Here is a 14,671-nt window from a genome sequence, read left to right as displayed (position 1 = left end):
ATTTCTCACCAAGGGCATGGAAGGCTGTGCTTTTTCTTCTTGAATCTTCATCTCTTGATCGACCTCTTCCAAGTCCTTAATCATGACATGCCTTGGAGGTTGTACACCCTCCTCAACATCAAATGCTACCGTCTTGGAAGGAGGTTCTATGTCTTGACTTTCCCATGGAGGTTCAGCATCTCCCAAGTCTTCAACCACTTCTTCTTCTTCAATAATTCCGGCTTCCTCCACTTGTTCCAATACAAATTCATGCTCCTTACTGTCCACCGGAGTTTCTAATGTCTCCTTCATGCTATATTCTTCATTAGATTGTCCACATGAAGTCATGGGGTTCCTTGAGTGTCCGAACGTCGGGAAGCTAATTGATGTATCGCTTTCTCCAATTGATGAAGGGTTGCATGAAATTGATCCACTATTTCCTTGAGACGATCCGTTGATTCTTGTTCCACTTGGGTATCATAAGTAGGACCATAAGGCTCTTGGATTGATGGATATGGATATGGTGCATATGGAGGTGGTGGTTCTTGGGAGTAATTGGGTTGGAATTGGGGTGGTTCTATATATGGTTCATATGGTTCATAAGGTGGTTGGTATGGTGGATGAGGGTTAGGATCATATGAAGGTGAATGGTGGTAGTTAGCTTGTGAGTGTGGTGGTTCAAAGTTGTGTTGAGGAGGTTCATAGGCATATGATGGGGGTCCATCATATCTATCACCTTGGTATGCCCCTTGGAATGGCTCTTGACTATAGTAATTTGGTGGTTGTTGGTTGTCACGGAAGGGTCCACCATAACTATTGTCTTGGTATGCATCGTGGAATGGTCTTTGTCTGTGGTACTGTGGAAGGTGTTGTTGTCGGAAGGGTTGATCAGATCCTCGTGGCTCCTTCCATCTCTGATTGTTTTGACCTTGATGCATGTTCCTATTATAATTTCCATTCCTTGCAACAACATTGGAACCAAACTCAAAGCGAGAGGGGTGAGAACTCATAATAGTAATTAAAAATTAAAAACGAAAATAAAAATAAATTTAAATTAAAAGGTTATTGAAATTTAAAATTTGAAATATGAATTTTGAAATTTGAAATTTAAATATTGAATTTTGAAATTTGATTTTTGAAATAAGATAAGATAAGATTTTGAAAAAGATATGATTTTTTTTTTTGAAAAAGATTTGAATTTTGAAATTTTGAAATTTGAATTTTAAAATTTTTTTTATTTGAATTTTGAAAATTGAAAATTGAAATTTAAAATTTGAGTTTTAAATTTTGAATTTTTGAATTTATTTAGGAAAGAGAAAAACAATAAAATGACACCAAACTTAAAATTTTTTAGATCCAAAACGAAGAAAACAACTAAGAACAACTTGAAGGTCAAGATGAACACGAAGAATAACTTAAAGATCAAGATGAACACCAAGAACAAATTTTTTTGAAATATTTTTAATAACTAAATAAAAACCAATAACCTCTTAATTTATGAAAAAGCAAAAATAAAAACAAATAAACAAGCAAAAAGCAAATATTTACAATAACCAATAATAAGGCACATGTTTGCAAATCCCCGGCAACAGCGCCATTTTGAAGAGAGGAACTTTTGCGTGGTCTAGAAATTCGCAGATAAATCCTCGTTGCAGGTATAGCTTCTAAACCAACAAAAGTCCTTTCTTACAAACGTTTTGGTTGTCACAAGTAACAAACCCCTTAAAAATTGATAACCGAAGTATTTAAACCTCGGGTCGTCTTCTCAAGGAACTGCAGGGGTGTGTTCTTATTATTGGTTATGAGTTTTGTAAATTGGGGGTTTTTGAGATAAGGAGCAAGTAATTTAAATGACAAGAAAAATAAATTAATAATAATAAAATCTCTTGGCAAGGTATAAGAATTGGAAGTCCTATCCTAGTTATCCTTATCGATTGTGATAAGAATTGGATTTTTCTCCTACTTTGTTAACCTCTAACTATGAAGGTAAGTTAAGTGGATGAATTAACTTTGCTTCCTCAGGTCCTAGTCTTTCCTTGGGAAAGGCTAGAGTTATTGAAACTAGAATTAATTCTTGAAGAATTCCAATTTTCAATCAACAATGAGTTTGATAACTCAAGTGTCTCCAATGACTCAACCAAAGTCAAAAGGGAAAATTCTAAATTAAATTAAAAGCATTCATAAATCTGAAACACATCAAATTACGTCTAAACATAAATTCAACTTTAACATGGAAAGGTTCATAAGTCAATTGGGCAACATAAATCAAATACAAAAAAAATTATTAGAGTAAATAAAAGTAAAAATTAAATATTGAAGGAACATAGAACCTGGAATGAAGAGATCATAGCTTAAACATAATAAAAATCCTAAATCCTAATCCTAAGAGAGAGGAGAGAGCATCTCTCTCTCTCTAAAACTACATCTAAAACTAAAAATTATGAATTATGAGCTGATGATTGTGAATGGATGCATTCTCCCACTTTATAGCCTCTAATCTGTGTTTTCTGGGCCGAGAACTGGGTCAGAAACAACCCAGAATTCGCTGGTTTCGAATTCAAACACGCTGGTTTTTTCCGCCACTGCGACACGTCCGCGTAGACCACGCGTTCGCGTCACTTATCGTCAGGGCAACTATGGCAAATTATATATCAAATCAAAGCCCCGGACGTTATCTTTCCAACGCAACTAAAACCGCATCATTTGAACCTCTATAGCTAAAGTTATAGCTATTTGAGTGCGAAGAGGTCAGGCTGACAGCTTTGCAGTTCCTTCAACTTCTTGTATTCCTTCCATTTTTGCATGCTTCCTTTCCATCCTCTAAGTCATTCCTGCCCTATAAACTCTAAAATCACTTAACACACATATCAAGGCATCTAATGGTAATAAGAGAGGATTAATATTAGCTAAATTAAGACCATAGAAGCATGTTTTCAATCATAGCACAAATTCTGGGAAGGAATTGTAAAACCATGCATTTTGTATGAATAAGTGAGTAAAGAATTGATATAAACTACTCAATTGAGCATAAGATAACCCATAAAATAGTGGTTTATCAATCGCTTTGTGGTTGTCAGGCACACGACCTTGGCTAAGCGAGTAACAAAGATTGGGTGATTGTCACAGGTCACCCCTTCATTCGGACTTAACTGAATTAAGTACGAGAGTATATCTTGGAGAAGAAGTAGGCGTGAATTGAATAGAAAACAGTAGTAATTACATTAATTCATGAAGAACAGCAAAGCTCCACACCTTAATCTATGGGGTGTAGAAACTCCACCATTGAAAATACATAAGTGAAAGGTCTAGGCATGGCCGTGAGGCCAGCCCCCAAACGTGTACAATATGAAATGTAAAAATGTCATTCTCTTTTTTTAAAATAAATCTCTAAAAGTAGTTTTTATACTAAACTATTAACCTAGGTTTACAGAAAATGAGTAACTAAGTGCAGATAGTGCAGAAATCCACTTCCGGGGCCCACTTGGTGTGTGCTTGGGCTGAGCATTGAAGCTTTTTTGTGCTTAGGCTGTTCCTGGAGTTAAACGCTAGCTTTGGTGCCAGTTTGGGCGTTTAACTCCAATTCTGGTGCCAGTTTGGGCGTTTTACGCTAGAATGTTTTAGGCTGACTTTGAATGCCGGTTTGAGCCATCAAATCTCCAAGATGTCTACTTTCCAACGCAATTGAGATTGCGCCAATTGGACTTCTGTAGCTCCAGAAAATCCATTTCGAGTGCAGGGAGGTCAGAATCCAACAGCATCTGCAGTCCTTTTTCAGCCTCTGAATCAGATTTTTGCTCAGGTCCCTCAATTTCAGCCAGAAAATACCTGAAATCACAGAAAAACACACAAACTCACAGTAAAGTCCAGAAATGTGACTTTTGAATGAAAACTAATAAAAATATAATAAAAAGTAACTAAAACATGCTAAAAACTATGTAAAAACAATGCCAAAAAGGGTATAAATTATCCGCTCATCACAACACCAAATTTAAATTGTTGCTTGTCCCCAAGCAACTAAAAACAAAATAGGATAAAAAGAAGAGAATATACAATGAATTCCAAACTTATCAATGAAAATTAGTTTCAATTAAATGAGCGGGACTTGTAGCCTTTTTGCTTCTGAACAGTTTTGGCATCTCACTTTATCCTTTGAAGTTCAGAATGATTGGCATCTATAGGAACTCAGAATTCAGATAGTGTTATTGATTCTCCTAGTTCAGTATGTTGATTCTTGAACACAGTTACTTTATGAGTCTTGGCCGTGACCCTAAGCATTTTGTTTTGCAGTATTACCACCGGATACACAAATGCCACAGACACATAACTGGGTGAACCTTTTCAGATTGTGACTCAACTTTGCTAGAGTCCCCAGTTAGAGGTGCCCAGAGCTCTTAAGCACACTCTTTTTGCTTTGGACCACGACTTTAACCGCTCAGTCTCAAGCTTTCACTTGACACCTTCACGCCACAAGCACATGGTTAGGGACAGCTTGGTTTAGCCGCTTAGGCCAGTATTTTATTCCTTTGGGCCCTCCTATCCATTAATGCTCAAAGCCTTGGATCCTTTTTATTTTACCATTGCCTTTTGGTTTAAAGGGCTATTGGCTTTTTCTGCTTGCTTTTTTTTCATATTTTTTTTTCGCAAGCTTTGTCTATTCACTGCTTTTTCTTGCTTCAAGAATCAATTTTATGATTTTTCATATTATCAATAACATTTCTCTTTTTCTTTATTCTTTCAAGAGCCAACAATTTTAACATTCATAAACAACAAATTCAAAAAAATATGCACTGTTCAAGCATTCATTCAGAAAACAAAAGGTATTGCCACCACATCAAAATAATTAAACTAACTTCAAGATAAAATTTGAAACCACGCACTTCTTGTTCTTTTGCAATTAAAACATTTTTTCATTTAAGAAAGGTGATGGATTCATAGGACATTCATAGCTTTAAGACATAGACACTAGACACTAATGATCATGTAATAAAGATACAAACATAAATAAAACATAAGGCATAGGAAATGAAAGACAGAAATTAAAGAACGGGTCCACCTTAGTGATGGCGGCTAGTTCTTCCTCTTGAAGATATTATGGAGTGCTTTAGCTCTTCTATGTCTCTTCCTTGCCTTTGTTGCTCCTCCCTCATGGCTTTTTGGTCTTCTCTAATTTCATGGAGGAGGATGGAATGCTCTTAGTGCTCCACCCTTAGTTGTCCCGTGTTGGAACTCAATTCTCCTAGGGAAGTGTTGATTTGCTCCTAATAGTTTTGTGGAGGAAAGCACATCCCTTGAGATATCTCAGGGATTTCTAGATGAGGAACTTTCTCATGCTCTTGTTGAGGTCCATGAGTGGGCTCTCTTGTTTGCTCCATCCTTTTCTTAGTGATGGGCTTGTCCTCTTCAATGAGGATGTCTTCCTCTATGACAATTCCAGCTGAATTTGTAGAGGTGACAAATGAGATGAGGGAAGGCTAACCTTGCCAAAGTAGAGGGCTTGTCCGCCAAGTTGTAGAGTTCTAGGGATATGATCTCATGAACTTCTACTTCCTCTCCATTCATGATACTATGGATCATGATAGCCCGGTCTATTGTAACTTCAGATCGGTTGCTAGTAGGAATTATAGAGCGTTGGATGAACTCCAACCATCCCCTAGCCACGGGTTTGAGGTCAAGCCTTCTTAGTTGAACTGGCTTGCCTCTTGAGTCTCTCTTCCATTGAGCACCTTCCACACAAATGTCCCTAAGGACTTGGTCCAACCTTTGATCAAAGTTGACCCTTCTAGTGAAAGGGTGAGGATCTCCTTGCATCATTGGCAAGTTGAATGCTAGCCTCACATTTTTCAGACAAAAATCCAAATAGTTTCCCCGAACCATTGTGAGCCAATGCTTTGGGTTCGGGTTCACACTTTGGTCATGGTTCTTAGTGATCCATGCATTGGCATAGAACTCTTGAACCATTAAGATTTTGACTTGTTGAATGGGGTTGGTGAGGATTTCCCAACCTCTTCTTCAGATCTCATGTCGGATCTCCGGATATTCACTCTTTTTTAGCTTAAAGGGAACTTCGGGGATCACTTTTTTCTTGGCCACAACTTCATAGAAGTGGTCTTGATGGACCTTTGAGATGAATCTCTCCATCTCCCATGACTCGGAGGTGGAAGCAATTGTCTTTCCTTTCCTCTTTCTAGAGGTTTCTCTGGCCTTAGGTGCCATTAGTGGTTATGGAAAACAAAAAGCTTTCGCTTTTCCCACACCAAACTTAGAAGGTTTGCTCATCCTCGAGCAAAAGTAAAAAGAAAGGAAAGAGAGGAAGAAGAAGAAATGGAGGAGATGGAGGGTTGGTGTAGGTTCGGCCAAGGTGGGTTGTAGTGTGTATGTTGTGTGAAATTGAAGGTAGTGAGGAGGGGTATTTATAGTGTAAGAGAGGGGGGTTTCGGTCATGAAGGGAAGGGTTTGGGAGGGAAATGATTTGAATTTGAATGGTGAGGTTGGTGGGTTTTATGATGGATGGATGTGAGTGGTGAAGAGAGTATGGAGAAGAGGGTAAGATTTGATAGGTGAATGGTGTTTGGGGAAGAGGTATTGAGGTGATTGGTCAATAGTGTTTGGGGAAGAGTGTTATGGAAAGGTGTGAAGAGGAGAGAAGAAGAAGTGGGGTAGGTGGGGATCCTGTGGAGTCCATAGATCCTGAGGTGTCAAGGAATTCAAGTCCCTGCACCATCCTGGCATTCAAACGCCCATTCTGTGCCAAATCTAGCGTTTAACGCCAGCTCTGCTACCTTTCCTGGCATTAAACGCCAGTCCTGCTACCTTTCCTGGCGTTAAATGCCACTCTGCTACCCATTTCTGGCGTTAAACGCCAGCCAGATGCCCATTTCTGGCGTTTAACGCCAGCCTGTGCCAAACATCCCTTTCTGGCGTTAAACGCCCAGAGTGCTACCTATTCTGGCATTTAACGCCTAGAATGCTGCCAGGCTGGGCGTTAAATGCCCATTCTGCTATCCTTACTGGTGTTTAAACGCCAGTAAGCCTGTCCTCCAGGGTGTGCTATTTTTGATGCTGTTTTTCATTTTGTTTTTGATTTTTTTGTTATTTTTGTGACTTCACATGATCATCAACCTAAGAAAAACATAAAATAACAATGGAAAATAAATAAATATAATTAAATAACATTGGGTTGCCTCCCAATAAGCGCTTCTTTAATGTCAATAGCTTGACAGTGAAGCTCTTAGAGAGCTTCACAGAGACTCGGAGCTTGATGTTGACCTCTCAACACCAAACTTAGAAGTTGAGTGTGGGGGCTCTGTTTGACTCTGTATTGAGAGAAGCTTTTCATGCTTCCTCTCCATGGTTATAGAAGAAGATCCTTGAGCCTTAAACACAAGGTTGTCCTCATTCAATTGAAGGACTAACTCTCCTCTGTTCACATCTATCACAGGTCTTGCTGTGGCTAGGAAGGGTCTTCCAAGGATGATGGATTCATCCTCTTCCTTCCCATATATAGGATTATGAAATCAGCAGGGATGTACAGGCCTTCAACCTTCACCAAGACATCCTCTACAAGTTCATAAGTCTGTTTTCTTGAATTGTCTGCCATCTTTAGTGAGATTCTTGCAGCTTGCACCTCAAAGATCCCTAGTTTCTCCATTACAGAGAGGAGCATGATGTTTATACTTGATCCCAGGTCACACAGAGCCTTTTCAAAGGTCATGGTGCCTATGGTACAAGGTATTAAGAACTTTTCCCGATCCTGTTTCTTCTGAGGTAATTTCAATTGAACCAGATCATTTACTTCTTTGATGAGCAATGGAGGTTTATCCTCCCAAGTCTCATTACCAACTAACTTGGCATTCAGTTTCATGATTGCTCTTAGATGTTGAGCAACTTGCTCTTCAATAATATCTTCATCTTCTTCAGAGGAAGAATACTCATTAGAGCTCATGAATGGCAACAGTAAGTTCAGTGGAATCTTTATGGTCTCTGTATGAGCCTCAGATTCCTTTGGTTCCTCATTAGGGAACTCCTGAGTGGCCAGTAGACGTCCATTGAGGTCTTCCTCAATGGAATTCACTGCCTCTCCCTCCTCTATAGGTTCGGCCGTGTGGGGTATGTTGATGACCTTGCACTCTCTTTTTGGATTCTCTTCTGTATTGCTTGGGAGAGTACTAGGAGGGAGTTCAGTAACTCTTTTACTCAGCTGACCCACTTGTGCCTCCAAATTTCTAATGGAGGACCTTGCTTCAGTCATGAAACTAAGAGTGGTCTTAGATAGATCAGAGACTACAGTTGCTAAGTCAGAGTGGCTCTGCTTAGAATTCTCTGTCTGTTACTGAGAAGATGATGGAAAAGGTTTGTTATTGCCAAACCGTGCTCTCCTACCATTATTATTATTGAAGCCTTGATTAGGCTTCTGTTGATCCTTCCATGAGAGATTAGGATGATTCCTCCATGAAGGATTATAGGTGTTTCCATAGGATTCTCCCATGTAATTCACCTCTGCCATTGCAGGATTCTCAGGGTCATAGGCTTCTTCTTCAGAAGAAGCCTCCTTAGTACTGCTTGTTGCAGCTTACATTCCAGACAGACTCTGAGAAACCATATTGACTTGCTGAGTCAATATTTTATTCTGAGCCAATATGGTATTCAGAGTATCAATCTCCAGGACTCCTTTCTTCTGAGTTGTCCCATTATTCACAGGATTCCTTTCAGAAGTGTACATGAATTGGTTATTTGCAACCATTTCAATGAGTTCCTGGGCTTTTTCAGGCGTCTTCTTCAGATGAAGAGATCCACCAGCAGAGTTGTCCAATGACATCTTGGACAATTCATACAGACCATCATAGAATATGCATATGATGCTCCATTCTGAAAGCATGCCTGAAGGACACCTTCTTATCAATTGCTTGTATCTTTCCCAAGCTTCATAGAAGGATTCACCTTCCTTCTGTCTGAAGGTTTAGACTTCCACTCTAAGCTTGCTCAACTTTTAAGGTGGAAAGAATTTGGCCAAGAAGGCATTGACCAGCTTTTCCCAAGAGTTCAGGCTGTCTTTAGGTTGTGACTCCAACCATGTCCTAGCTCTATCTCTTACAACAAAGGGAAAAAGCATAAGTCTGTAGACCTCAGGATTGACCCCATTGGTCTTAACAGTGTCACAGATTTGCAAGAATTTAGCTAAGAACTGATGAGGATCTTCCAATGGAAGTCCATGAAACTTGCAATTCTGCTGCATCAGAGAAACTAATTGAGACTTAAGCTCAAAGTTGTTTGCTCCAATTGCAGGAATTGAGATGCTTCTTCCACAGAAGTCAGAAGAGGGTGCAATAAAGTCCCCAAGCATCTTCCTTGCATCTCCACCATTGTTGTTGGGTTCGGTCATCTCTTCTTCTTTTTCGAAAAATTCTGTCAGGTCCTCTCGAGAGTGTTGTACTTTAGCTTCTCTTAGCTTCCTCTTTAGAGTCCTTTCAGGTTCAGGATCAGCTTCAACAAGAATGTTCTTATCCTTGTTCCTACTCATATGAAAAAAAAAAGAGAACAGAAAAACAATAGGAATCCTCTATGTCACAGTATAGAGATTCCTTATGTGAGTAGAAGAAGAAAAGAATAGAAGAATGAGAAAAGAGAAATTCGAACACAGAGGGGGAGAGAGGGTTCGAATTTTAAGAAGAAGAGAAGTGTTAGTGATTAAACAAATAAATAAATAGAAAGAGATGAGAGAGAGGAAGAATTCGAAATTTAAATTAAAATAAAAGGAAAATATTTTTGTTTTTATTTTAATTATTGTTTAGTATTCAAAAATTAAGAGAAGAAACGAAATAAAAATTGAAAAAGATAGGAAATAGTAATTAATTTATTTAGTTTTCAAATTTTAGGGAAAAGATATGATTGAAATAGAAAACTTTTAAAATCAAACAAAATGTCAAGTAGTTAATTGAAAAAGATTTGAAAATCAATTTTGAAAAGATAAGAAGTTAGAAAAGATTTTGAAATTAAGTTTTGAAAAAGATATGATTGAAGTAGAAAAAGATATGATTGAAAATCATTTTGAAAAAGATTTGAATTGGAAATTAAAAAGATTTGATTTTGAAAATTAAAGTTGATTACTTGACTAACAAGAAACTAAAAGATATGATTTTAGAATTTAAAGATTGATCCTTTCTTAATAGGCAAGTAACAACTTGAAAATTTTTGAATCTAAACATTAAATGTTATCATTAATTTTGAAAATATGAAATAAAAACAAGAAAAAGATTTTAAAAATCAAATTTTTAGAATTTTCGAAAATATTGAAAAAAATGAAAAAGATTTGATTTTTGGAAAAGATTTGAAAAAGATAGAATGTTTAATTTGAAACTTTGACTTGACTAATAAGAAATAACTAAATTTTAAAATTTTATGACTAAATCAATTCAAATTTTCAAAATTTATGAGTGAAATAAGGGAAAGATAATTTTTTATTTTTGAATTTTTGATGAGAAAAGAGAAAAACATAAAAATGATGCAAACCACAAGAAATTAAGATCAAAACTAATAATGCATGTAAGAACACTTTGAATGTCAAGATGAACACCAAGAACACTTTGAAGATCATGATGAACATCAAGAACTTATTTTTGAAAATTTTTAAGAAAAGAAAAACATGCAAGACACCAAACTTAAAAATTTTTAAACCTTAAACACTAATAATTCAAAAATGCATATGAAAAACAAGAAAAGACACTAAACAAGAAAATGCAAAGATCAAACAAAGAAATTCATCAAGAACAACTTGAAGATCATGAAGAACAAAACTCAATGCATGAATTTTTTTTTCGAAAATTTTTAAGATAATTTAAAAATATGCAATTGACACTAAACTTAAAATTGGACACTAGACTCAAACAAGAAATACAAAATTTTTTGTTTTTATGATTTTATTAAAATTTTTTTGGTATTTTTCAAAAATTAGTTTGGAAAAAGAAAAATAAATCAATCCAAAAATTTTTAATAGGAATTCCAGGAATCATGCAATGCTAGTCTAAAGCTTTAGTCTAAAAAGATTAGACATGGCTAGCCAAGCTTCAGCAGAACATTACATACAACAGCTAAATTGATGAGAAAGACAAAGAAGCTCTTCTAAGGATAAGTGAAACCTCGGTCCAAAAGATTAGACATGGCTTAACAGCCAGCCAGGATTCAACATATCTCATGAAACTCTAAAATTCATTCTTAAAAATTCTGAAGAACATATATTTTTATTATTATTAAAAAATTTTTTTGAATTTTTCGAAAATAAAAAGCTTAAAATTAAAATAAAATTACCTAATCTGAGCAACAAGATGAACCGTCAGTTGTCCAAACTCGAACAATCCCCGGCAACGGCACCAAAAACTTGGTGCACAAAATTGTGATCTCTAACAATGGCGCCCAAAACTTGGTACGCACAATCTTAATTTCAACTCTTTTTCAGAACTCCGCACAACTAACCAGCAAGTGCACTCGGTTGTCCAAGTAATAAACCTTACGTGAGTAAAGGTCGATCCCACGGAGATTGTTGGTTTGAAGCAAGCTATGGTCATCCTTGTAAATCTCAGTGAGGTGGATTCAAATGGTTGTAAGGTTTTGATAATTAAAAGATAAATAAAATATAAAATAGGATAGAAATACTTATGTAATTCATAGGTAGGAATTTCAGATAAGCGTCTGGAGATGCTTTGTTGCTTCAGAACCTCTGCTTTCCTATTGCCTTCTTCCAACCATGTGTTACCTCCTTCCATGGTAAGCTGTATGATCCTCTCGGATGAAAACAAATCCTTCTGCGCTGTCACCGCAGGGCTAATCATTTGTCGGTTCCCGCTAGCGTCGGAATAGGACCATTGTCCTTTTGCACACTGTAACTTGTGCCCTACATTCGCAGGTTTGAAGCTCGTCACAGTCATCCCTTCCCAGATCCTACTCGGAATACCACAGACAAGGTTTAGACTTTCCGGATCCCTAGGAATACCACAGACAAGGTTTAGACTTTCCAGATCCCGGATCCTACTCGGAATACCACAGACAAGGTTTAGACTTTCTGGATCCCAGGAATGCTGCCTTTATTCTAGCCTATACCACAAAGGTTATAATCTTAGATTAGAAACCCAAGAGAATATACTCCAGCTGTCGTCCAATGACTATGTTGAACATCATGTAGATCGCTTTGTGGTTGTTAGGCACGCGACTTTGGCTAAGCGAGTAACAAAGATTGGGTGATTGTCACGGGTCACCCCTTCATTCTGACTTAACTGAATTAAGTATGAGAGTATATCTTGGAAAAGAAGTAGGCGTGAATTGAATAGAAAACGGTAGTAATTGCATTAATTCATGAAGAAAAGCAAAGCTCCACACCTTAATCTATGGGGTGTAGAAACTCCACCGTTGAAAATACATAAGTGAAAGGTCTAGGCATGGCCGTGAGGCCAGCCCCTAAACGTGTACAATACAAAATGTAAAAATGTCATTCTCTTTTTTTTAAAACAAATCTTTAAAAGTAGTTTTTATACTAAACCAGTAACCTAGGTTTACAGAAAATGAGTAACTAAGTGCAGATAGTGCAGAAATATACTTCTGGGGCCTACTTGGTGTGTGCTTGGGCTGAGAATTGAAGCTTTTTCATGCTTAGGCTGTTTCTGGAGTTAAACGCCAGCTTTGGTGCCAGTTTGGGCGTTTAACTCCAATTCTGGTGCCAGTTTGGGCATTTTACACCAGACTATTTTAGGCTGATTTTGAACGCCAGTTTGGGCCATCAAATATCGAGCAAAGTATGGACTATTATATATTTCTGGAAAGTCCAAGATGTCTACTTTCCAACGCAATTGAGAGCGCGCCAATTGGGCTTCTGTAGCTCCAAAAAATCCATTTCGAGTGGAGGGAGGTCAGAATCCAACAGCATCTGCAGTCCTTTTTCAGCCTCTGAATCAGATTTTTGCTCAGGTCCCTCAATTTCAGCCAGAAAATACCTGAAATTACAGAAAAACACACAAAATCATAGTAAAGTCCAGAAATATAATTTTTGAATAAAAACTAATAAAAAATATAATAAAAAGTAACTAAAATATGCTAAAAACTATGTAAAAATAATGCCAAAAAGGGTATAAATTATCCGCTCATCAAAATGCAGTCTTCACATCAAGCTGCTAAACCTCTAAATTCAAGCTAGCCACCAATCCAAGCACAACTCGAATAGAGGAAATCTTCACAACTGGAGAGAAAATCTCCTCAAAATCAATACCTTTCTTTTGCTCAAAGCATTTTACAACCAATCGAGCTTTGTACCTTGGTCATGAGACATTTTCATCCGCTTTCAACTTGAACACCCATTTATTCTTGAATGCTCTCTTACCCTTCAGTAACTTCACCAATTCAAAAGTATGATTCTCATACAAGGATTTCATTTCTTCTTGCATGGCCTTCAACCAATCTTCCTTATGCTCATCAGACATGGCCTCCTGGTAGCTCTCTGGCTCCCCAGTCTCAGTGTTTATCACATACTCATGAGGAGAGTATTTCTGAGAAGGATGACGCTCTCTAATAGATCTTCTCAATTCAGGCTCAACTAGTGGTTCAGGTGGAACTTCAACATCTGGCACCTCAGGTTGAGGTGTAGGTTCATCATGCAAATCATCACCAACATTATCAACTTGTACATCTCCCCCATCAACAGGAGGTCTAATGGAAGGACCAGGTTCATCATTAGCAGAACGTCTAACAGTTACTGTTAGCTTATCTATCTTTTCAAGATCTTCAATAGTTTGGTCTTCAAGAAAAATCATGTCTCGGCTTCTAATTATCTTCTTGCTCACCGGATCCCATAATCTGTAACCAAAGTCTTCGTGACCATAACCCATGAAGATACACTGCTTTGACTTCCCATCAAGTTTAGACCTTTCATCTCTTGGAATGTGAACAAAAGCCCTACAGCCAAACACTCGCAAGTGACTATAGGAGACATCTTTCTCTCTCCAAACTTTCTCTGGAACATCACCATTAAGTGGAACTGAAGGAGAAAGATTGATCAAATCTACTGCAGTCCTCATTGCTTCACCCCAAAAGAATTTATGCAACTTTGCATGAGAGAGCATACACCTGACTCTATCATTGATAGTGCGATTCATTCTCTCAACAACTCCATTATGTTGAGGAGTCTTAGGAACCGTCTTCTCGAGCTTGATCCCATGTCCTTTACAATACTCTTCAAATGGACCCCTGTATTCACCACCATTATCTGCTCGAATACATTTCAAATTTCTTTCTGTTTCTCTTTCAACACTTGCATGAAAGTGTTTGAAGATACCGAGCACCTGGTCTTTAGACTTCAAAATAAAAGCCCACACTTTTTGAGAATAATCATCAATAAAAGTAACAAAATATGATGCACCACCTAGTGTCTTAGCATTTATAGTGCAAACATCAGTGTGAACTAAATCTAGAACATGTGACCTCCTATGAGGTCCAGAATTATGAAATGATACTCTAGCATGCTTTCCAACAAAACAATGAGTGCAAGTATTTAAAGTTGTACCTTTCACTGGAAGTGAGTGCTTCTTGGCTAAGACGCTTAGTCCTTTCTCGCTCAAGTGAGACGTATGTGCCACAAATCAGAAGAGGAATCATCAGCTACATTCACATCTTTTATGCACAACTTTGCTTGCAACTGGTAGAGAGTAGTGAGACT

Source organism: Arachis ipaensis, chromosome B04, assembly GCF_000816755.2.
Source record: "Arachis ipaensis cultivar K30076 chromosome B04, Araip1.1, whole genome shotgun sequence".
Lineage (NCBI taxonomy): Eukaryota > Viridiplantae > Streptophyta > Magnoliopsida > Fabales > Fabaceae > Arachis > Arachis ipaensis.
The sequence above is the reverse complement of the archived record's forward strand: the minus strand, read 5'-3'. Positions refer to the sequence as shown.